We start from the raw sequence: 25,890 nt of genomic DNA on the forward strand, positions 1-25,890 counted from the left end.
CAAATACGCAGCGCCTACACTCGCCAACGCCCCCCGCCCTTCCTCTTGTCACCGCAGTTGTTGCTACACGCGACATTTAGGACAAGCCACAGCAACTAGGCAACTGCCACCGTCAGTATTGGTGTGAAAAGTGAAGTCAGACCTCTGGTGGCCGCTGCGTTGTGCCCTAGGCCTGAATCCTGCGCAGGCAGGTATGGGCCTGGAGTGCGCACCCAGCCTCGGTGTCAAAGCAAGTTTGGGAACCTGGCGGCTCCCCTCATCCCAATGATTGGCACTCACGCCTCATTGTGGGTGCAATCGTCCTTCCCCCATGCCAGTCCACCTCTTTCCACCAGCCCAGTCCTAAACGCAACAACACGCTTTCCCAAGCAAAGCCTTAGTGAGCTTTGCCATCTAGGACCTTTCCCACAGCCTGCAAACACCGCCATGCTCCAGCTCTGCGCCTGCTGGCGCGGTGCTAGGAGAGCCCTGAACCATTGCAACCGGCGTGAGGCACGAAGCAGTTGAGACCTGCGGTTCCTAATTCTTCCCGGGCTTCCGTGAGAGGTCCCCCAAACCCCATATCAACCCCATGTGCGCTACTCTTACCCACATTCGCTCCTAGAAGCACTGAAGAGCGCGATCCCTGCAGAACTGCCCCGCGGATAATTAGAAAGCAAAGCGAGGGCTGCCAGGTGGGTTGCTAGCTACTTCCCAGACCCACCCTCTAGCTTTGACCTACACTCGGGGTGCGTCCCCCACTACACCTCAGATTGAGGTGGGGGAGGGGAGGGCAGAGCCGGGGCGTGCAGAGAGCAGGGAAACAGCGGCGCCCCAGCCTCGGTGAGCCTAGGGTTCAGAGCTCGGGGGAGGGGACTCGGGGCCGTACCTGTGGCCGCGGAGCCCGCAGCCAGCGGCTGGCAGTTCCGTCTCGGGACTAGGCACACTCCCATCCCCGCCGCATGTTCTCGGCGCAGGCTCCGACGCGCTCACCGCGGCCACCGGCGTTGTCTCGGCTTTATTTACCCAGACGGGCGCGCGCGGCCCGGGAACCGGAATACCGAAACCTTCTCATGTTTCCCGACTGCCCGGCCCAGCCCGCGAACATCCCGCAGGCGCGATATCCAGGTTCCCGGGCAGAGGGAGAGGAAGCGATCGCGCCCGCCGGGCCGCGGGAGCTGCAGTTAACCCCTCGCGTAGACGCAGCCGCCCGCCACGCCGGGATTCCAGGGCGGCCGCAGCCTCCCAGCGGGGCATGGCTCCCGGATGCTTTCGCCTAGCAGCGCCCGACAAGACCCTCTCTTTCTTTCCTTTTGCGCTCAAGGGAGTAATTCGAGAAGCTGCCCGGAGCCTGGGGCTCGCGTCACCAGTTCAGAGGTAGCGGTGCAAATCCAATGTCTTAGCTGTTCCTTGTGCCGGAAATGTCCCCAAGCGAGGCCGGGAGCAAAGAGGTGGCGGAGACGCCCCAGGTGTTTCCCTCACGATTAGCTGGAGGTTAGAGCTTCTTGCACCTTGAAACCCCTTTTGGTGTCGCTGGGCTGGCCCGCGAAGTCCAGGCTGTGGAGGTCAAGGCCAGGCAAGCGTCTGCTTCTCGGGAAGAGCACTGCAGAGGTAGAGATGCGGCAATACAGAGGTGGGGCAAGGCGAGCTCAGGTGCCCATGCTGCCGTTGCCAGGTGTGCAAAAGACAGAGTGCGAGGAGACTTGGATCTACACGCACCCCAGGGTTAGAACCTAAAGTCATATGAAGCACGAAGAAAGAATGGCTACCACATTCTCTAAAATGTGATTTGTAATTTACCAAAGACTGCGCAGTTGAGTTGGATGGGAGAAGCTTCAAGAAATTGTGACAGTTCAAAGGGTCACAAGGTGGAGCACCAAGCCGCCTGCTCCAGTGGCTGGGCCCCCGCTGTTCTTGGTACCGGCTGTGTCTTTTAAGAGCTACAGAAGATTTAAAAAAGAAAAATATCTGAAAGAATTAGCATCATTTGGACTTTTCTCCCTTTACGGTAGCCACACAGGGCTGATGGAGAGCCCTACCTAAGACATCCGCCTTTTATGAGGTCTAGCAGTGGCTAAAATATATAATAAAGCTGAGGTTTCCAGAACTAATCTCACCCTCGATTTTTCAAAGTTGCTATTTCCTCAATTAGTGGCAAGAAACTCAGCAAGGCACAGTCTAAATCAGGAAGGAGACTGGCTTTTTATTTTTGCGCTCCAGGCAGATGTGCACTATGGTTTGATCGATCGCCTTTTGTGCTGTTCCCGGGTTTCTGTTATATGATGTTCCTTGGCAGTATTGCGTTGCTGCCTTTTGCGCTGCGCTTGTTCAATAGGTTGAGGGCAGGCTCTGAATCACAGACGCCACCTCAGCAGCTTAAACCCCGGGGACAAATCTGACAATTTCAACCTCCGATTTTCAGCGGGCAAGTTTCACAACAGAGGCAGGTACAGTTGACAATCCATAGGAAGAAAGAGTCCATTCTCTTCCTCAGTCCCTGTGTAAAGATGCTCGGTAGGCATTGGGGTGCAACCTTCCCTTCTGACCCACGTTCTCGCCAGCTGCCCCTCCCTGGGACGAAGCAGCAATTGCAAATGTGATTCTGATTTCATATTATTCTACTGGTTTACGGAACTGTGTACTACAGTAACGCCTTTGTAGTACAGAACAAAGGAATTTTGTGATCTTTACTGTTTCAATGTATTTACATGCGTTTAAAAAATATCCCGGGGAATTGATGATACATTGGCACGTTAGTTTCACAACCTCCCTACCCCCATCCCCGCGCATAAGAGATACAGAATTAAGCAAATATATATTTGACACACACACCTTAGTCTCACATGAGGTCATTGAAAATTAATACATCTCTTCTCCGTTGGGCTGGGGGGGGGGGCGGTTAATGGTTCAGGTTTATTTTGCAGTGGAGAGACAGTAGAGGGCCCGTGTTAAAAATGAAAGTGTCTTCCGAACAGTTCACAGAAAATGTTCCAGGTTGCAGCCTGTGTGTGAGGGGAAGTATCTGTTTTCATAACAGCTCAGACACCTTTATCGTCATATTAAATTTCACCTTTTCCAAAATTGACTTTTACTTAGACTCTCCCAGTCTATGAAGTGGTGTATTGTCGGCCTCAGACGTGAAAGCTGCCCTTTGAAGCAGCGGTGGGGAGAGGGTAGCTCTTGTGGAGTATGTGGCAGGGACCCTTTGCTCAGAGAAAGAAAACCCCAGCCCTAAACTTAATTCTGGCTAATTTGATGTTGGTTTTGTCCGAATTTACTAAGGTGTAAAATAAAAACAATAAGTTTTCCACAAACTTGCCTTACTCTATTTTTCAGGTATCTTTAAAAGCCTGAAAGTAACATATTGCCATTTCTGAAGCTAGGGAGATGTTAAAGACATTTGGCAAAATCTTTCATCTATTTTATTTAACTTATGATATAATTATAGATAAATGTTGTTTTCACCTTATAGTGCGTGGGGAGTTGCTTTTGGTGTTTGGATATTTTTTTTTTACCAAGGTACCTTGACATTTCAGAATTATTATTGATTGAAGTGCTAGCAGGGGATAAAAAGTGTTTTAAAACTCACCTACTCAGTTAATACTTATGGGCAGAGAGTAAACAAATGGTATAAAAGATTCCATTTCTGCTCAGATGTTCTGAGACAGCAAGTGTATGAACAATGACCAGGATGCCTTTACAGTTAGCCAAGTTGACTGTGGAGCCCCAACGTTGGTGGTTTAGGACAGCAGTACAATTGGGAAAGCTGAAATTATGAGCAGACTATGAAAGGCATCTCACAAGCCTTCTAGGTTGTTTCCAACATAATTGCATGAATAACTTCTGGACGAGTAGGAGCTTTCCCCATAAGTTAACTCCTAAGGGAAGAATGGCAGACAACCCAAGTCACCTAGACAAATTGCACTCTGCAAAGGACACACCAAAATGTAGTTGCCGCCCTGTATGTACATGCCTTAGACCTGTCTCAGTGCCTTCACATACATGATTAGAAACACATTACAGTTTTTCTTTCAGTTTGTTAATAAATAATACCACATTGTATACAAGAACATATACTCTCACATGAACTTAAAATAGCTTGATAGCTTGTTACTAGAATGAAACGCTAGTCTTTTCACAAAGTGACATCATAGAGAGCTTTCCTGTACGCTATATGTAGCTGTGACTTCTTTTAAACTGTTGCACAAGGCTCCATACTCTCTATTCAGTCATGCCCACATGAACAATTCTACTCCAGTTTTTATTATTATTAATTACTATACATCTGTGTATATGTCTCTTCCTATTCATGCGTAAGCATTTTTCTAGAAACAGTTACATGGCAGTACAATCACTAGGTTGAAGGAGACATGTTTCTTACTATACACTGATCAATAGTCTCAAGTTTTCTTTTAGTGTAAGACTCTTCCCCTACCTCGTCCCACTCCAATGGTACAGGCCTCCTTTCCTTTTATAATATGTAGCATTGGTAGTTGAGTGTTTATAGTCTGTCTGGACAGAGACTGAAAAGTGTCTCATCATTTGGAATTTTTTTTAAAAAAATTTCTTAGTCTATTATTATTGTCAGTAGAAGTGTTTTGACTATGTGTGGCCCAGGCTGGCTTTGAACTCATGAGACTCCTCCTTCTTTTGCCTCCTTAGTGCTATAATTACAGACAGGCAACACCATGCTGGATGAGATCTTTGACTTTTTAAAGCAAATTACATTTGCTCCTGCTTTTAGGTGACTGATTAAGAAAGAATGTGTCTATGGATGCGTGGATGGGGGAGTTTACATAGAATAACTGCCTTGCTGGGTCTTCGCTCTACCTTTACCCATGTTATCTTTGGAAAGTTTAAACGTGACCGATGTGTGTTATATGTCAGATTTTCTTTTTGTAATACTTGGGTTTGTTTTTTACTGAATAAATTTTTTTCTTTCATTTCCTTTTTAAAATGCATTTTGTGTGTGTGTGTGTGTGTGTGTGTGTGTGAATATACACTGGTGAGTGAGGGTGCTTATAGAAGCCAGAAGAGGGTATTGGATTCTCTGTAACTGGGGCTCTGGTGGTTGTGAGCCACTCAGCATAGGTGCTGGGAATTGAACTTGTGTCCTCTGCAGTACGATCTCTGAACCATTGAGCAAGCTTGCCAGCCCCCATCCCTTCCTTTTAATAAAGTTAAAAATTGTTTACGCTTGGCTCTTCAAGTTTCCCGAAATTAGTAATTGTCTTGTGAGGTAGAGACATAAATTGATAGTTAAAAGTTTTTCAATTGTGTAGCTAATTAATCCATGGAAAGCACTAGGGAATCTCTCTTCACTAATTTGAAGTTACTTTTCTCTGTCTTGGAAATCCCACTCAGGGTATAGGTTGATCTAACAAGACTGACAGACACCACAGAATGACCAAGATGCTCTAATCTATTTAATCTTCAATTTTCAAAGGCTGTCTTATGTTCCAAAGGGTTTTAATATCATACCATTGTGATTTCAGGGCACAGCTCGGACATGCTTACTGTCTGTGGTTCTAATGCAGTTGGTTGGGCTTGTCTTTTGTCAACTCAGAAGCAAGACAGTAGTTTTAGCAGTGTGTTTCTGGGAGCCAGGGGCACTGACAATCAGCTTTTCATAACAAGGGTACGGTTGGTTCCTGTGGGCATTATGGGGTAAAATGGGGTTCTTTGTACAAATACTGACTGTGCTGTAACCTTCTCCTTGCTTAGTGTCCATGGATATTAACTTCCCCCCCCCACAAAGCAGCTAATAAATACAAGAACTTATCATTATTATTGATTTATTTTATCATTTTATATGTATGAATGATTTGCCTACATGTATGTCTGGACACCAAGTATGTGCCTGGTATCTGGGAAGATCAGAAAAGTGTATCATAATCCTCTAGGCTAGAGTCACAAATGGTTGTGAGCCACCATAAGGGTGCTGGGAACTGAATCTGGGTTCTCTGCAGGAGCTACAAGGGTTTTTAACTGCTCAGCCATCTCTCAGCCGCAATAATTGTTAATTTTTGTTTTTAAATACAGAGTCTCATTGTGTACTAGGTTGGCCTCAAACTCAGGATCCTCCTGCTACATCCGTCTGAGGACTGGGTTATAGCTATGTACCACAGTGTCTGCAAGATAACCCGTTTTTTATGGACTTATACCTCTATTTCTTTTATTTTATTAGAAGCATTGTCTTTATGGTGGAGATGTTAAAGAAACTTAAGGCCACATGTCCACAGAAAGTCTAGTTGAGAATGGCAGTGGTAGCAGAGGGAACATACAATATAGCTGTAGTACGAAACACAGGAGCTTGCAAACCATTTCTGGAGATCAGGGGAAGGGTAAAGAACATAGAATTAAACTACATTCTTCCACAGGTGGGTGTGGGCTGCTCATACATGATTCAAGCTTCTCAGTCGGCCAGAGCAGGAAGATGACATGAACTCAATAAGAGTTCAAGATAACCATCTTTGATAGTAATTATTGATGAGTCAAATTTACCCTGTCCCTTTGAAAACATGCAAGTATTTTATCACTGCAATTAAAAAAAAATGGCTAAAATGTGTTTTAAAAAATACAAATTATGAGCAATTCATAAACTGAAGCCCAAGTAGTGTATCTTGTTTTATTTCATAGTTGCTGAAATAGGTTGCAAGGAATCTCAGCCTCTTGATACCAAAGTACCTAGAAACTTTCTGTATGCTTGGGTACATGCTGTATTATGCACATGAAAAATGTCACACTGCTGTTCTTCAAAGACCTGGCAATACCCCAACACTAAAATTATTTTGAAAACAACATTCTAGCTTGAGAAACAATTTTCCTTATGTCAAAGTGGTTATGCTTATAGTCTTGACTACTGTGGACACTGAGAATTATTTAAGCCTGAAAGTTGAAGAACTGGGCAATGCAATCAAATCCCATCTTGGGAGGCAGGCAGGCAGGAGGGAAGAAAGGAAAGAAGGAAAGAAGGAAGGAAGGAAGGAAGGAAGGAAGGAAGGAAGGAAGGAAGGAAGGAAGGGAGGGAGGGAGGGAGGGAGAGAGGGAAGAAGGGAGAGAGGGAGGGAGGAGAGAAGGAGGGAAGGAGGGAAAGAGGGAGGGAGGGAAGAAAAAATGAAGGCAAGAGGGAAAGAACAAAGGAAAGAAAGAGGAATTTAGTGTAATGTTTCAAAAACTTGACCACCACCTAGTAGGACTCCACATGGGACCTAATGGACTCCAGAGAACAAGACTTTAAACTTTAACTCCTGTGTGTATAATTCAATGAGTGCCAAAGTTCTATACGATCCCCCAATCTACACTTCCTGATTTTATTTTGTAATTTCACCCAGTATCTATGTGTAAAGTATCTGACCAGGACCATCAATGGAAGAATATGAGCAACACATGCAGCTTACAGGAGTTTTTCTCCTCTGAGTTGGCCTGGAATCTCCTGGTGGCCCTCCCTTTGTGTTGGGGGAAGGGGAGGATTGAGTAGTCCTTCTTGTATTACAGCACAAATGTCTACTAGTCAGGCAGTTGTGGTACAGGACCTTAATCCCAGCACTCGGGAGGCAGAGGCAGGCAGATTCTGAGTTGGAGGCCAGCCTGGTCTACAGAAGGAGTTCCAGGACAGCCAGGGCTACAAAGAGTAACCCTGTTTCAAGAAACTGGAAAAAAAAAAAGACAAGTAAAACATGAAATTCCTGCCAAATTAACTAGTTTATGTTGATTGTGTCAGGTGAGGTGGGAAGACTACCCTGAAAGCCAGTGGTGCTGTTTCCTGGTCTTGGTGTATCCAACAGAGAACCTGAGCTGAGCAGCAGCCCTTCCTGACCCTTTGTTTCTTCAGAATTTGTCTTTTAAAAAATTTAATGCTTTTGTTTTTGAGGATTTCATACCTGAGTACTGTATTTAACCATTCACACCCTTCTTTCTTCCCCTCCAACTCTTGAGCATAAGTCAATGGCGGAGTGTTAGTGTGTTTCCATAAATCTTTATTTAAATGGACACTGAAGCTTGAGTTTTATGCAATCTTCCCACGCCACAAATATTATTTTTCCATTGTTTTTCAACTATGTTAAAATGTAAAAGCAATTCTTAGGAGCCAAAACAGATAGGGGTGTGTGTGTGTGTGTTTATGTATGTTTATTTTATGTGTCTGAGTACTTTGCCCAGATGTATGTATGTACATTATGTGACTCTCTGGTGCCCTTAGAGGCCAGAAGACAGCACTGAATCTCCTGGAGGAGAAGTTAGAGATCTTTGTAAACTGCCATGTGGGTGCTGGTAATCAAACCTGTGCCTTCTGCAAGAACAGCAGGTGCTTTTCAATGATGGGCCATCTCTCCAGTTCCTGGTGGTCAGTCTGGAATTTGTTCAAGGGAGAACAGCTTTCACTGGCTCTTAGTAACTCTCAGCTTTGAGGTACTGAGACAAATAAATATCTTACTTTAGCCTCTGTATTTGCGGCTTTCTTTGCACTTACAGGATTTTGTCAGTGCTCTAACAAACTGGTAACAAGACGGTCTTAGTGACGAGAGGTGGGATGGAGAAAAGTATCTTGTGGATTACGAAAGCTGGTACAACCAGGGATGCTGGAAAGCAGACTGGAAACCACTGTCCTCCTCACTGCTGGGACCTGCATCTGTGTTGATCAGTCCGGTTACTTCTAGTGTTTTAGCTTGTTTCTAAAACTCCAGGCTTCCTTACCTTCTTCTCTCCCTCCTGCCCCTCCCTCCTTTCTGTCCCTCCTTTCCTCTGCCCCTCTCTTCCCTTCTCCCTTCCTTTCTTCTCCCCTTCCCTTCTCCTTCCTTCCTTCCTTCCCTCCTTCCTTCCTTCCTTCCTTCCTTCCTTCCTTCCTTCCTTCCTTCTTGACCCCTTTCCCTTCTTGGTTTTCAATATATTTTAAAGTGTTTGGATTTAATGCTGTATCTTTGTAAGTGAATGGTGGTGATTCACTTTTAGAAATTACTGTTTTCTGGATCATCATATTCTCCTGGCCCCAATACAGAAAAACACCCACAAAAGTTTAAACTATATTTTGTCGTTTTAAAACAATCAATAGTAACTATTTATGGGGAACCTGCATGAAAACCACTGTGCCCAAAAGGACATCAAATTTGATTTGAGAGACACCATCCTGCCCTCGCTTATAACCCTGCTAAGGAGGCACAGGAAAACAAACCTCATCTAAAAACTTTTAGAGTACCTGATGTAATGATTGCCGAAATCCACTCAATCTATAAATCAGCTGTACACAGGCATGAGGGAGCTCAAAGATGATAGAATGACCATTTTATGTGTCTGCTAAAGATTTTGTAACCATATTACCAACATCCTTCCCCAAAACATGCAAAGAGAGAACATTATTTCAGAAATTTGAGCCTGATTGAAAAACAATGTTTTCACCTCTCACATCCAGGCTTTTTCAAGTTTTATGCCCAAGCCCTCTGGGTTCCAACAGAGATTTTTTTGGACTTCTGTTGAAAGAATAAACAGAATACCGTACATAAATAAGTACGGTAACAAGAAATGAATTGAGCTCAGGTCCTGATTTTTCTCCTTCCCTGGTCTAAGTAAGATCTAATCCTCCTCCCCTCTTCCCACCACCAGCCCAAACCTCTCATACCTGTGAATAGAAGAGAGCAGGATTGGAGAGAGGCACTGTTTGCACACATTTGTCTGCATGGCGGTAAGCAATTGCAGCTTGTGGAGAGATGTCTCCATTTGTCCCAAGTATGAGGATACTGGCTGTTTCCCAAGTGTTTGGACCATAATCTTACAGAGCAGGCAGCAGATACTGAGTAGCTTGTAAAGTCACACTGTGACTCAAAGTCATCAGCTCTCTTCTGATTTTTATCTTCATTGGTGATTTTTTTAAATTAATTGAGTTATTTATTTCCTTTACATCTCATCTCCTCCTCCTCTCCTCCCAGCTCCCCTCCCCTCATTCGTATCTTATCCCCATTCATTCCCCCACTTCTCCTCAGAAAAAGGGAGGTCTCCCATGGATATCAAGCAGCCTTGGCATATCAAGATACAGTAAGAAGAGGCGCACTTTCTTCTATTGAGGATAGACAAGTTAAGGGGAAGGGTTGCAAAGGCAGGCAATGGAGTCAGAGACAGACCCTGCTCCTGCTGTTAGGAGTCCCACACGTAGACTGAGCTGCACAGGTGTTACATATGTGTAGAGGGCCTAGGTCCATCCCATGCATACTCTATGGTGGGCAGGTTAGTCAATTCTATAGGTTGTTTATTTATTTGTTTGTTTTTGTGGAGATCTTGACCCCACTGGCTGCTTCAATCCTTACCCCCTCTCTTTCACAGGATTTCCCAAGTTCTACTTAATGTTTGACTGTGGGTATTTGCATTAGTTTCCATCAGTTGCTAGGTGAAGCCTCTTTGATAATAGTTATGTGAGGCTCCTGTCTGCAAGTATAATAGAATATCAATAGTGTCAGGGGTGGGTTCTTATCATGGCATGGGTCTCAAGCTGGTTCAGTCATTGGTTGGCCCTTCTTTCAAATTCTGCTCTATCTTTTACCCATACACATCTTGTAGACAGGACAAATTGTGGGTCTAAGCTTTTGTTGCTGGGTTGGTGTCCCAATCCCTCCACTGAAAGTCTCACCTGGTTTTAGGATGGCTCCTGTACCTGGTACAAGTTCAGGCTTTCTATCCCCCATTGCTAGGATTCTTAGTTAGGGTCACCCTTATAGATTTCTGGGAGTTTCCATTGTGCTGAAAAAAAAAAAAAACTACCTTGACAAAATTCAACACCCATTTATGATAAAAAGTCTTGGAGAGATCCAGAATTCAAGGCACATACCTACCCATAACAAAGGCCATATACAGCACGCCAACAGCCAATACCAAATTAAATGGAAAGAAACTTAAAGTAACTCCATAAAGATCAAAGCAAGACAAGGCTGACCACTCTCCTAATATCTATTTCACATAGCACTTAAAGTTTTATTGAGAGCTGTAAGACAACTAAAGGAGATCAAGGAAACACAAATTGGAAAAAAAGGAAGTCAAAGTATCACTATTCATGAATGCATGAATGATATAATAGTATGCATAAGTTACCAGGGAACTCCTACAGCTGATAAACACCTTCAACAGGCCTTCCACCTGGGGAGACCATCAGCTTGTCTGTGCCTCTGAAGACCCCACAGTCTGAAGGCCCCCAAAGAGGTCTGCTACAGACAGGGCCACAGCCCCAACAGTCCGAAGGCATCCCAGAAGGTCTGCTACAGCCAAGTTCATAGGCTTCCCAGGAGACCTGCGAAAACCAAGGGACACAAGAGGCAGGCTCCAGACAGAAACCCAGGCCAGTTAACACTAGAGATAACCACATGGCTAGAGGAAAGCAAAAGACTATAAACAGCAGTAGCCAATATATTCTGGCACCATCAAAACCCACTTCACCTACCACAGCAAATCCTGGATACACCAACACACCTGAAAACCAGGATGCTGACCTAAAATTCTATCTCAATAAGACAATAGAATTCTTTAAGGAGGGTATAAAAACCTCACTGAAAGAAATACGGGAAAACACAGGTAAACAGGTAGAAGCCCTTAAAGAAGAAACAAATGAACCTCTTAAAAAATATAGGAAAACACTATCAAACAGGTGAAAGAATTAAACAAAGCAATCCGAGCTCTAAAAATGGAAGTAGTAACAATAAAGAAAACACAAATGGAGGAAACTGTGGAAATAGAAAACCTAGGAAAGAGGTCAGGAATTACAAATGTAAGCATCAACAACAGAATACAAGAGATAGAAGAGAGAATCTAAGGTGTAGAAGATACCTTGAAGATACTGACACAATGGTCAAAAAATTCAGAGCATAATAAACTCCTAACCTAAAACATTCAGGAAATCTAGGACACAATGAAAAGACCAAATCTAAGAATAATAGAAATATAAGAGAGCAAAAATTACCAACTCAAAGGACCTGAAAACATCTTTAACAAAATCATAGAAGAAAACTTCCCCAGCCTAAAATAAGAGATGGCCATAAAGGTACAAGAAGCATATAAAACACCAAATACATGGGGCTAGTTAAGAAAATTCTCTTGTCGCATAATAATCAGAACACCAAATTCACAGAGCAAAGAAAGAATATTAAAAGCTGTAAAGGAAAAGGGAAAAGTAACATATAAATACAGACCTATCAGAATTACACAACATTTCTCAACAGAGACCCTAAAAGCCAGAAGAGCCTGGACAGAGGCCATGCAGACTCTAAGAGAACACAAATGCCAGTGCAGGCTACTATAACCTGTAAAACTCTCATAGATGGAGAAGCCAAAATATTCCATGACAACACCAAATTTAAGCAATAGCTATCTACCAATATAGCCCACAGAGGATTCTAAAAGAAAAACTCCAACACGAGGAGGATACCTACAGCAAAGAAAAAACAAAATATTAATCATCTCATAACAAAACCAAAAGGAGAGAGTCACATACACAATACCTACAACAACAAACATAACAGGAACTAACAATCATCGGATTTTAGTATCTCTCGATATCAATGGACTCAATTCCCCAATAAAAGATACAAGCTAACAGACTGGGTATGCAAGCAGGATTCAGCATTTTGTTGCACACTAGAAACACATCTAAATGAGAAAGACAAGCACTACTTCATAGTTAAAGACTGGAAACAAGTCTTCCAAACACACAGTCTCAAGAACTAAATGGGAGTTGCCATCCTAATATACAATAAAACAGACTTTCAAGCAAAAGTTATCAAGTGTGATGGGATAGAGCACTTCATATTCATCAAAGGAAAAATTCTCCAAGAGAAAGTTTCAATTCTGAACTTCTATGCCCCAAATGTAAGGGCACCCACATTCATAAAAGAAGTTTTACTAAACCTCAAAACATACCTTGAATCCTACACAATAATAGTGGGAGATTTAAACACCCCACTCTCACTAATGGACATATCATTGAAGGAGAAACTAAAAAGATACAGTGAAACTAATAGAGGTTATAAACCAAATGGATTTAACCAATGCTTACAGAACATTTTTTTTATTATTAGATATTTTATTTACACTTCAGATGGCATCCCCTTTCCCCATTCCCCCCCCACCCCCCTTAGGAAACCCCTATCCCATGCCCCCTTTTCCTTTTTGCATTTATACATTTTTTAAAAATAATGTTAATCATAGGCTTTATAAGTTTGGAATTGTTCAATCAGAGGTGTAACCCACTGACCAACCTAGATATAACAACTATCTTTGACTGGTGGAGATACTTGAACCTCTGCCTCCCTGTCTCCCCCCTCTTTCTCTCTTTCTTCACCTAGCTTCTCCTCTCTTTCTTCTTCTCCTCTTCTTACTCCTTTTCTTCCTCTCAGTACTCCTCCTACCTTAGCTCCTCCTACACATCACCCTTCCTGTTAAAATGAAACTTTTCTCTCAAAATACAATTAGAACATAATTATGCCAATTTGTACCAGTGAGGTACAGGATAGTCCTAATACCCAGTCTATCCTTTTGTTGACTAACCAGCTCCTCTGTCATCTATTCTAACTAAAACATGTAGTTCTGAACCGCTTACAGAACATTTCACCCTAAAAGAATATACCTTCTTCTCAGCACCTCATGGTACCTTCTCCAAAATTGACAATATAATCAGTCCAAAAATAAGACTCAGCAGACACAAGAAGATTGAAATAATTCCATGGATCCTATCAGATCACCACAGACTAAGACTAAATTTTAATAACAACAAAAACAACAGAAAACTCACATACCTATGGAAACTGAACAACTCTCTATTCAATGATAATTTGGTCAGGGAAGAAATAAATAAAGAAATTAAAGACTTTTTTAGAATTCAATAAAAATGAAGGCACAATATACCCAAACTTATGAGACACAATGAAAGCAGTGCTAAGAAGAAAATTCATAGCACTAAGTGCCTCATAAAAAAATTGGAGAGATCATACACTAACTTAACAGCAAATGTGAAAACCATAGAAGAAAAAGAAGCAAACACACCCAAGAGGAGGAGAAGGAAATAGACAAACTTGAAGCTGAAATCAACCACATAGAAACAAAAAGAACAATACTAAGAATCAACAAAACCAAAAGCTGACTCTTTGAGAAAATCAACAAGATAGATAAAGCCCTAGCCAAACTAACTAAAGGGTGCAGAAACAATATCCAAATCAACAAAATCAGAAATGAAAAGGGAGACATAACAACAGAAACTGAGGAAATTCAAAAAATCATTAGATCCTTCTACAAAAGCCTATACTCAACAAAACTGAAAAATCCAGATGAAATGGATCATTTCCTAGACAGATGCTATGTATCAAATTTAAATCAAGAGCAGATAAACTATCCAAACAGGCCCACATCAACTAAGGAAATATAAGAAGTCATTAAAAGACCTCCCAACCAAAAAAAGCCCATGGCCAAATGGCTTTAGTGTAGAATTCTACTAGACCTTCAAAGGAGAACTAATACCAATACTCCTCAATGTATTTCATAAAAGAGAAACAGAAGGAACACTACCTAATTCCTTCTATGAAGCCATAATTATTCTGATATCTAAATCACACAAGGACCCAACAAAGAAAGAACTTCAGACCAATTTCATCTATGAGTATCAATGCAAAAATACTCAATAAAATTCTCTCAAACTGAATCCAAAAACAAATCAAAACCATCACCCAGCATGATCAAGTGGGCTTCATCCCAGGGATGCAAGATTGATTCAGTATACAAGAATCCATTAACATAATCCAGTATATAAACAAATTCAAAGAAAAAAAATCAGATGGTCATCACCTTAGATGCTGGAAAAGCATCTGACAAAATACAACACCCCTTCATGTTAAAAGTATTGGAGAGATCAGGAATTCAAGACCCATACATGAACTTAACAAAAGCAATATACAGCAATCCAACAGCCAATATCAAACGGAATGGTGAGATACTTGAAGAAATTTCAGAAAAATCAGGGACAAGACAAGGCTGCCTACTCTCCCTGTATCTATTCAATACAGTACTCAAAGTTCTAGCTAGAGCAATAAGACAACAAAAAAAGACCAAGGGAATATAAATTGGCAAAGATAAAGTCAAGGTATCATTATTTGCTAATGATATGATAGTGTATATAAGTGACTCCAAAAATTCCACCAGGGACTTGTACAACTGATAAACAACTTTGGCAAAGTGGCTGGATATAAAATTAACTCAAACAAACCAGTAGCCTTCCTTTATACAAATGATAAATGGGCTGAGAAAGAAAATAGGGAAATAACACCCTTCATAATAATCACAAATAAGATAAAAATATCTTGGGGTAACTCTAACTAAACAAATAAAATAACTTTATGAAAACAATTTCAAGTCTCTCAAGAAAAAAATCAAAAAAGACTTCAGATAATGGAGAGATCTCCCATGCTCATGGGTTGGTAGGATTAACATAGTAAAAATGGCCACCCTACCAAAAGCAATCTACACATTCAAAGGAATCTCCATCAAAATTCCAGCACAATTCTCCAAAGACTTGGAAAGAGCAATTCTCAATTTCATATGGAAAAACAAAAACTCAGGATATCTGCAAACAATGCTTAACAATAAAAGAACTTCCGGGGGAATCACTATCCCTGACCTCAAGTTATACTACAAAGTAATAGTAATAGTAATAAAAATACCATGGTATTGGTACAGAGACAGACAGGTTGATCAATGGAATAGAATTGAAGACCCAGAAATAAAACCACACACTTGTGGACACTTGATCTTTGACAAAGAAGTCAAAAATATACAATGACAAAAGAAAGTATCTTCAATAAATGGTGCTGCTCTAACTAGCAGTCAGTATGTACAAAAATGAAAATAGATCATCATCTTTCCCTTCTGGTCTGGGCCCGAGCACTAAGCAGATCCCGGGCGGCAGCTCTGCCCCCAATCTCACAGAACCCAGAGGAAGCCAGCCTTCCTCTTTCATAATTTTTGTTAACTCAGTCATTCTGGATTTCTGACAGGGTTGAAAACTTATAGTCTCATAGCCAATCCCGGCTATTTACTTTGAGAGAAAAGGTTTGAGAGGATGGTTTTCAGCTGACATTCATTCTAAAGCCAAGAAAAAAGCCAGGTCTAGAACTAAGTCTTTTAGTTAGGAGAGATGACAGAGGTTCTGGTTAGTCAATAAAATGATAGACTGGGTATTAAGTCTATCTTGTACCTTACTGACACAAATTGGTATAGTTATGTTCTAATTGTATTTTGAGAGAAAGGTTTTATTTTAACAGGAAGGGTGATATGTAGGAGGAGCTAAGGTGGAAGGATTAAGGAGAGGGAGAGGAGGAGTAAGGAGAGGAGCAGGAGAAGGAGAGGAGGAGCTAGGTGACAGGGGTGGGGTGGGGTGGGGTGGGGGGGAACATGGAGGCAGATGTTCACATACCTCCGCCAGTCAAAGATAGTTGATATATCTAGGTTAGGTTGGGTATTGGGTTACACTTCTGATTGTATGGGCATCTTGTTATTGAGCATTACCAAACTTATAAAGTCTCTGATTAACATTAAAAAATTGTGTAAAAGCAAAAAGGAGAAGGGGGGATGGAATAGGGGTTTTCTAGGGAGGGGAACTGGGGAAAGGGGATGGCGTCTGAAATGTAAATAAAATATCCAATAAAAAATAAATTAAAAAAAGAAAATAGATCCATATTTGTCACTTGGACACAGTTCAAGTCCAAGTGGATCAAGGACCTCAACATAAACCAGATAAAGTGAATCTAATAGAAAGTGTGAAAGAGCCTTGAACTCATTGGAACATAGGGGTGTGGGAGATGGATTTCCTAAACAGAACTCCAATGGCTCAGGCTCTAACATCAAGAACTGATAAATGGGACCTCATGAAACTGAAAAGCTTCTGTAAGGCAAAGGATATAGTCAATAGCACAATGGCAACCTATAGATTGGGAAAAAACCTTCACTAGTTCCACATCTGATAGAGGGTTAATATCCAAAATATACAAAGAAGTCAAGAAGATAACCTCCAAAAAACCAAACAACCCAATTTTAAAAAATGGTGTATAGAACTAAACAGAGAATTCACAACAGAGGAATCTCAAGTGGCTTAGAAGCACCTAAAGAAATGTTCAACATTCTTAGTGATCAGGGAAATGCTATCAAAACAATCCTGAGATTCCACCTCACACCAGTCAGAATGGCTAAGATTAAAAGTTCAGGTGACAGCAGATGCTGGTACAACCACTCTGGAAATCAATCTGGAAGTTCCTCAGAAAACTGGAAATAGTTCTACCTGGAAACCTTATACCACTCCTGGGCATATACCTAAAAGTTGCCCCACCATGCCACAAAGGCACATGCTCCACTATGTTGGTAATGGCCTCATTTGTGATAACCAGAAGCTGGAAACAACCCAGATGTCCCACAGTGAAGAATGGATATAGAAAATGTAGTTCTTTTATACAATGGAGTACTATTCAGCTACTAAGAACATGGACTCCATGTGTTTTGCAGGCAAATGGATGGATCTAGAAAATACCATCCTGAGTGAGGTATCTCAGACCCAAAAGAATATGCAATGTATGTACTCACTAATAAGTGGATATTAGCCAAAAAGTATAAAGTATCTAGGATACAACCCACAGAACTGAAGAAGGTTAACAAGTCAGAGGATCCAAGTGAGAATGCTTCAATACCACTTGGGAGGGAAAAGAAGGAGATGGCAGAGAGAGGGAGGAAGCTGGGTGGGAGAACGTAGGTGGGGGGTAAAAGGAGAACATGATCAGGTATTGGGAAGGCAGGAGTGAAGCCCTGAGGGACAGCAGAATGAATGGAAACAGGAAACCTTAGGAGGTGGGTAGTGGGGGACCCTCTAGAATGTACCAGAGACATGGGAGGTGAGAGATTCTTAGGACTCAAAGAGAGGGACCTTAGATGAAATGTTCCACAGGGGCGAGAGGGAACGTCCAGTAGAAAGACAGGGCATCAAGTAGAAGGATAGGGTTGCCATCCTGCAGTCAAAAACTGTGACCCATAATTGTTCCTGTCTAAAAGAACTGCAGGGGCAAAAATTGAGAAGAGACTGAGGGAAAGGAGGTCCAGTGACTGGCCCAAATTGGAACTCATCTCAAGGGGAGGCTCCAAGGCCTATTACTGACGCTATGACTTACTTATGGAGGAGCCTAGCATGTCCTCTAAGAGCCCCAACAAGATAGAAGACTGAGATAGAAGCAGATACTTACACTCAACCAGTGGTCTGAAGCCTGGTACCCCTGTGGTTGAATTAGGGAAAGGCTGGAAGAAGTGAAGGAGGAAGATGACCCCACAGAAAGACCAGCAGTTCCAACAAATCTGGATCCTTGAGATCTCTCAGACACTGAGCCCCAACCAGGCACCATACACAGCTGGTCCAAGGCCATGACACATATACAGTAGATAACTGCCTAGTCTGGCCTCAATTGAGAGAAGATGCACCTAACTTTTGAGAGACTTGAGGCCCCAAGGAGTGGGGAAGCTTGAAGAGGTGTAAGTGTGTGGGGACAGTCTCTTGGAGATGGGGGAGGAAGAATGGGATGAGGAAGTGTCAAAGGGTGCACCAGGAGGAGGATAACAACTGGACTGTAAAAAGGATTACTACAGCTACTACTACAGCTACTACTACTACTGCTAACAACACCTTCAACAAAGTGCCTGGATACAAAATTAACTAAAAAAATCAGTAGCCCTCCTATCTTACAAATGATAAATGGGCTGAGCAAGAAATTAAGGAAATAACACCCTTCACAATAACTACAAATAATATGAAATATCTTGGTGTAACGCTAACCAAGTTCTGTATGACAAGAACTTCAAGTCTCTGATGAACAAAATTCAAGATGTCAGAAGAGCATCTTTCATGCTCATGAATCTATAGGATTAACATAGTAAAAATGACCATCTTAACAAAACCACTGTATAGGTTCAATGCATTTCCTATCAAAATCCAACGCAATTATTTACAGACCATGAAAGAATAATACGCAACTTCATATGAAAAAAAACTAAAGACCCAGGATAGCTAAAATAATCCTGTACAATGAAAGAACTTCTGGAGGTATCACTATCCTGATTTTCAAGCAATAATAATAACAACTGCATAATATTGGCATAAAAACAGACAAGTTGATCAATAGAATAGAATCGAGGACTCAGAGGTAAACCCACACACCTATGAGCACTTGGTTTTTGACAAAGAAGCCAAAATTGTACAATGGAAAAAAAAGACAGCATCTTTAACAAATGGTGCTGATCTAATTGGATGTTGCATATAGAAGAATACAAATAGATCCATATTTATCACCATAAAACCCAAATCTAAGTGGATCAAAGACCTCAACATAAAACCGATACCATAAATCTGATTGAAGAGAAAGTGTGGAGCAACTTTGAATGAATTTGCATAGGAGACAACTACCTGAACAGAACACCAATGGCCAAGGCACTAAGATCAACAATCAATGAAGGGAACCTCATGAAATTAAAAATCTTCTGTAAGGCAAAGGACATGTCAATAGCACAAAACAGCAGCCTACAAAATGGGAAGAGATTTTCATCAACTTCGTTGGTGATTTTTAAGTGTAAGTAGGCACAGGAGAGCTCTGGGTAGGAGAAAGGGTGTTGCTCTAACTAAGAGGCAATTGTAATGGTCTCAGTTGAGGATAAGTGGACCTATCAATATCTAAATGTCTGCAGAGTAGAGGTGTCACTCCAGGACATTTGTTCTGGCACCATTCCTCCAGACTCTGATGACAAGAAACAGAATAAAGGATGTACATCTTTTCATGATTTACTTTTTATTTACATTACACCTCAATCATGGCCCTCTTCTCTCCTCTACTCCCAGTCCTGCCCTTACAAATCTTTCCCCAACATTACTTCTTCGGAACCTTGGGACTTCCAGTCCCAGCAGGACTAAATACACTCTCTCCTGCTGAGGCACAACCAGGCAGTACAGGTAGGAGAAGGGGGTCCAATGGCAAACAACAGAGTGAGAGACAGCCCCTGTTCTAGTTGTTAGAGGACCCACATGAAGACCAAGCTTCACATATGCTACAAATGGAGGGGAGGTAGGTCCAGCTTGTGAATGTTCTTTGGTTGGTGATTCAGTCTCTGTGAGCCCCAGTGGGCCCAGGGTAGTTGACTCTGTAGGTCATGTGATGTAGGATATTTTTAAAACTCACAATTGTCCATACATAGCACTGACTGTATTCCCACACACTGCTATAGTACTACTCATACAACTTGCCCTGCCACCCTTCAGGGCATGAAGTCATTAGATCTATGTGGTAGGATTACCCAAGGTGGGCATCAGTGGAGCTGGGATTTGGACCCTGCAATTCCAGAGGTGCAGGAAAATGGGCAGATGCATGTCTTTGGACTCTGTGCTTAACAGTAGAAAAGTCACTAACACAGTTCATTCTTCATTCTGCAGGTGATATCTTGCATAGGTGAGGAGCAAATAGCATTTCATTGTCATATGGAGCAAGACGGGCTTGTGCAGCTCCAACACCATAGTAACAAGAACCACATGTTCACATTAACTGTGAGCTTACTTGCCAGACCAATAACTGAACATCCCAAGGTTCCTGCAATGTGAAGACCATCCTTCCCACTAAAAATGAGAAGCAGTATGCCTTGGAATGGTCCCAGAGATCCTCCAAGGATGTTTTGTTGTTGTTGTTTTTTTTTTTTTGTTTTTTTTTTTGTTTTTTTTTTTTGTGAGCAGACACAGCCCTGATCACAAGTGGCCTCATCTTGATGCAAATATCCTGTTGACAAGCAACGCTGTCAACTTGGAAGTCTTCCTTACATTGTTTTGTCTGTTTTGTTTGTTTTGTCTTGTTTTCACTTACTATCCACCACTCAGGCCTGCAGCTAAACATTGGTGGAACCCAAGGCAAGAAAGCAATAGAATGCCCACACACCATATGCCTAAATATTTACAAGTTATACACCAAACTAATGTACTACTAAATAGAATATTTCTTAACCAATAAAACATGCTGGGGAAAGATCTAAATGCAAATTGGGGTTTTTTGTTGGGAAAATATTAAGACACAAATAAATTTGTTACTTACTGTAAGTATCTGGGTATTTGAGGCTAGGCTTAAAATCCTTAAGTGAGAAATAAGTTGAAAGGCATAAATAACCATTCATAATGTATTTATATCATGAAATGTATTTTTATCTTCCTTTGAGCAAAGTAACTAATTGTATTATCAGAACCAACACTCCTTCATGATTAGTGTTTTAAAGGGTTAGAAACAAGTGTAAAATCTATGGAAAGTGTTCAAAATCCGAAAACAGCTTTCATCAACGAATAGACAATGAGACAAACATGGAGAATTTTAGAATAAAATTATGTTTATAGTATCATTTGTGAAATGGTACACCAAGTTATCAGAGAAAAGGAAAATTATAATGAGCACATAATTTAAGTAATGCTAAATATTTTTTAGTTGTTTTATTAAAGTTTAAAATATTTTTGCTTTAAGAGCAATTGGCTTCAGTGAATTGTATTGTTATCAGACTCATGAATTCCTTCTCTAGATTTGAATATTTTTTGATTTACTTGTGATGATGTTTTAAATTATATCATATTCTTCTGGGGGACAGGACCTCGTGTATCCCAACCTGGTCTCAAAGTGATGATGGTGTTGCTCCCTCTGAGTACCGGAATTACAGGCATGTTCATGCTCTCCTTATGCAGTACTGGGCTTTGGGCTCACAAGGTAAGACCCCTACTGATTAAGCTACACCCAGCATCAATATCACCTGGTGTTCTTTGCTGCCAGGTGCAGCCCTTGCAATGATTGGCCACTTCCCTCCAGAAACATACATTGCAAAAGCAAGAAAAATCATATTACCCCCTGCTTCCGAGGATGGGCAATGGCTAGACCCTACCACCATGGGGGATGAGCAATGGGATGGACCCTGCCCCCTGGAGATGGACAATGGGATGGACCCCACCACCATCACCATGGGCAGTGGGATGGGAATCATGTTGCACTCAGCAAGGCTGTACTGTGTTCATGCTTTCTGTGCAGATGGCTTTATACACTCACTGAGTTGCTTTTCTCTGTTGTCAGAAGTCATGCTTCCCTCCAGTGTTCTTGGTTGTGTGGGGCAAATCTTTTCAACATTAGAGTGTGATCATGCTTGAGTTTGAGGGTGGAAGGCCAGTGACCTGTAAAAGCATTTCCTCGAGGTCTGAATGGCGTTAAGTCACAAAGAACAAGTGTTGAGGTCAAAGCTGCACTGTGGGAAGGATGAGATAACTCAATGAGTAATGCTTACATAAGCATAAAGGCCAGAATCTCTGTTTTCAGAATCCATGTCAGGCTGGCCTTAGTATTGCACATCTGTAATCCAGTGTTTCTGTGAGATAGGAGGCAGAGACAGGAAACTCTCAGGAAGTTTGTGGGCCAGTCAACCCAAGTACAAGAAGACCAAAGGACTGTCTCAAATAACATAGAAGCAAACATGGACACCTGAGGTTGTCTGACCCTCACATACAAAACATGGCACACATGGACCACACAACACACACACACACACACACACACACACACACGTACACACATGTACACATGCACTCAGTATCCATGCGTGCCATAAGTCCCAAACAGCAGGCACATTTAGGTATTCTGTGGTGTGTGTGTGTGTAACAGGTGCACAGTGATATCAGAGAATGATTTTTCTGAGCCATATGCTGAGAAAAATCGCTCTAGGGCAATACCCACCATATCCTTTGACTGTCCACTTGTCTGAAAAGAATATTGCTCTAATAATCTATAGTAATTGTTTGTAAGTAGGTGTAACATTGTGCTGCTATGTTGTGTACATTTTTAAAGCAGCTGAAAAAGGAAAGCTTTCAAATGTCAAAACCAGAGAGCATGCATAGCAGAGTGGTAGAGTGCTTGTCTAGTTTGTGCGAAGCCATGGGTTCAAGTCCCAGAGCAAGAAGAAAGAACAGAACCAAAGATAGACTAAACAGTACTTTAACTACAGACTTGAAATGTTATGTATCCATTAATACAAAAATACTTTTCCCCACAAAATATCCTTAATGAATAATAAAAACTGTTGACATTACCAACTTATATTTTCATGAAAGCAATGTAAATCTGAATTGCTTCATGTTCTTTTTCCAAACCAGGGTGTAATAGTGATCTAAACACTAGCATCCAGGTTCAGATTCTAAAGGCTTGTTTTCAGTGGTGACATCTCCAGTTAAGCTCCAATAGGTTTTTGTTCTGTTGTTAGCATGAGGCTTACACAGAACATCTAATAACAATTATAACAGGCCAACAAGTGGATAACTATGACACATAAAAATGCTCAACTTGGCTGGGGAGATGGCCCAGTCAGGAAAGTACTTGTTTGCAAACACAAGGACCTGAGTTCAGATTTCCAGCACTGCATTGTGGTGTTGGGAAAGGCTGAGGGATCCCCAGGGCTTTTTGGCCAGGTAGCATTGCTAAATTGGTGAGCTTCAAGTTCAGTGAGAGACCCTGTCAAAAAAAAATAAGGTGGAGAGTTATTGAGAAAGATATCTAACATGGATTTCTGCCCACTTTATGAATTCCAGTGTACCCAGAAGCACTCTCACTCTTGTGTGTGCACACATAGGTGCGTGTACACATACATACAAACACACATACACACGTACACACACATACACACATTTACATACATACACACACATGTATATACACATATACACACACATACACAGGTATATACACATACACACTATATTCTATACTTTAATACTCCCACCTTTTTGATGTCACAGTTTACATTTCTTTATATTCTATAATTTCTAAGAAATTATTATGATTTTAAGTATTTTGTTAGCATTACTGTATTCTGAATTTGCTTATCAATTCTGAATTAATTTCTTTCTGCTAATGAATTTTATAGTTTAATATTTCCCTATTACTAGTAAGCAATGTCCTCATCTCTAAGAATCATTTCAAGCAAGACACAGGTTGATATAAGGAATGGGTTTCAGACTATACTTATAGTTTTGAGTCCCAGTCACAAATTATGCAAAAGGTTTGCTGAAATTACATTTTAAAATATCCCTTGATAGCAATAAATTCTTGAAACCTAGTAAATAACCATGTTTTTTAATTTTCATAAAGAACATTATTTCACTAAGACTCTTTGGGAGGATTTTGTAAAGTGTATCAAAAATTGAATTGTTTACAAAGTAAAACTTTTTGTAAAGTGGATCAAAAATCGAATTCACAAATATTTTAAATTTTAAAAAAGTTTCAGTTGATAGTACAGGTTATTTTCAGTAGCAAAAATCTCACAATAATGGAAACAGTTGTCTTCAAGTATTATTAAATGTAATCTTTACCTGAAGGGGGCAGATGAGGAGTGTTTTCTGTGTTCTTTGTCTTGTTTTAAAATATCTGTAAGATTTCTGTTCAATATCAGGTCCTAAGGGGATGCAGGGTTTGTTGTGGTGTTATGCTGAAACTGGGAGATAAAAGCATTTGTGAACATTAGATGGTTGGAACAGGAGGTCAGGTTCTCATACCTGCTTCTTTCCTTTTTTTTTTCTTTTTTCTTTCTTCTTTTTTTAAAAAATGCAACAATGAAGCAACCAAAGCCATGTGTAGCAGCATACTCTTTCATCCCAGAACTCAAGAGGCTGAGACAAGAGGATTGAAAGTTCAAAGTCAACCGGGGCTACCCAGTCAGACCCTGCTTCAATCAGTCATTACGCAAATGAAATTTTAAATAAATAAATAAATAAATAAATAAATAAATAAATAAGAATGAAGCCATCTGCTGCCAAGCACAGATTCTCTCCTGGAAAGGGTAGGGGCGCTGGTGGGTGACTTGTAGTTGTGAGTGAGTACTTAAATGATGGAGTCCTTGCAAGTCGGGGAACAAACACTGCACAGAGAGCTGATAGCCATGGAGCCTTTGGGTGCCAGACAGAAACAGCTTTCAGGGCTTTCCAGAGTTTTCATTAAAACTCTCAAGGATGTCTGAAGCAGTCTGATCATAGACTTCCCAGTTCAGAATCTGCGCTCAGGGTCAGACAACTGCTAAATAAAGAAGCTGGGATGTTTGTTTTGAACATGATGACTTCAGTGGTGGATACGAGGTCATGTACTAGCCTGGCCCTGGCCCTGCTTATTGTGGCTGGAGCTCTCCACCGCAAATTTCTTGGAAACAAACCCCGTATCTGCAGCAGCGGCCCTCTGTGCTCTTACCTCCAAAGCAGACCAGAGGTCGGACTGGCTGAAGCTGTGAGATGATTTTGTAGCGCATGGATTTCCTGTAGTCTGTGCACTTCTTGCGGGACCTTCCCTCGCGTTTAAATTTTATTTATTTATCAATTGATTGGTATTGCACACTTGAAGATTTGTTTTCGAGTTCTGTGGACACATAAACATATTAAAATATAACATTAATGATTAAGGCATTTTCTTTGACTGCTACAAAGACGAATTTGTGTCCTCTGAAGACCTCAGCTGAGTCCTTAGAGTATTCCAGGCGGTATACTTATTTCTGTTTCTCTGCTTGAGACGAAGTTTCACTATGTAGCCCTACAAGGCTTGGCCATGCTAGGTGGACCTACTAGGTAGACCACGCTGCGATTGAAGTTCCACGACCTCTGCCTTCTCACTCCTAGGATTATAGGTGAGAGCAATCACACCTGGCTCTTAAAAATAATTTGTTAAAAGTCTTTAAAAATGACTCCAGTAATCAGCTACAGGTGCAGCATGGCCTCAAACTGAATGTCAGTGAGCTCCCACCGCTGTGTATTTTTAGTGGTACAAAACCATATGTGTTCAGTGAGTAAACTGAAAATTGGGGAAACAAAATAAGAAAATAAACCTCTTT

General features: G+C 41.3%; 1 protein-coding gene and 1 long non-coding RNA gene across 3 annotated transcripts in view; one reads left to right on the plus strand and one right to left on the minus strand.

Moving 5' to 3' along the window:
* The window catches only part of Mkx (mohawk homeobox), a 65,277-nt gene extending 64,265 nt beyond the window's left edge, over positions 1–1,012 (minus strand). Inside the window, exon 1 of the mRNA XM_034509647.2 lies at positions 869–1,012. The gene's annotated coding sequence lies outside the window, so the exon portion shown is untranslated. The remainder of the gene's footprint in view (positions 1–868) is intronic.
* On the plus strand, positions 344–25,890 carry LOC143443387 (uncharacterized). Of its 2 annotated transcripts, none has more exons than XR_013112340.1 (3): positions 344–674; positions 21,634–21,749; positions 24,635–25,890. It is a non-coding gene; the product is annotated as an uncharacterized LOC143443387 (long non-coding RNA). The 2 variants fall into 2 exon arrangements; XR_013112341.1 differs by lacking the exon at positions 344–674 and adding an exon at positions 1,296–2,493.

The sequence above is a fragment of the Arvicanthis niloticus genome, chromosome 8 (genome assembly GCF_011762505.2).
Source record: "Arvicanthis niloticus isolate mArvNil1 chromosome 8, mArvNil1.pat.X, whole genome shotgun sequence".
Classification (NCBI taxonomy): domain Eukaryota; kingdom Metazoa; phylum Chordata; class Mammalia; order Rodentia; family Muridae; genus Arvicanthis; species Arvicanthis niloticus.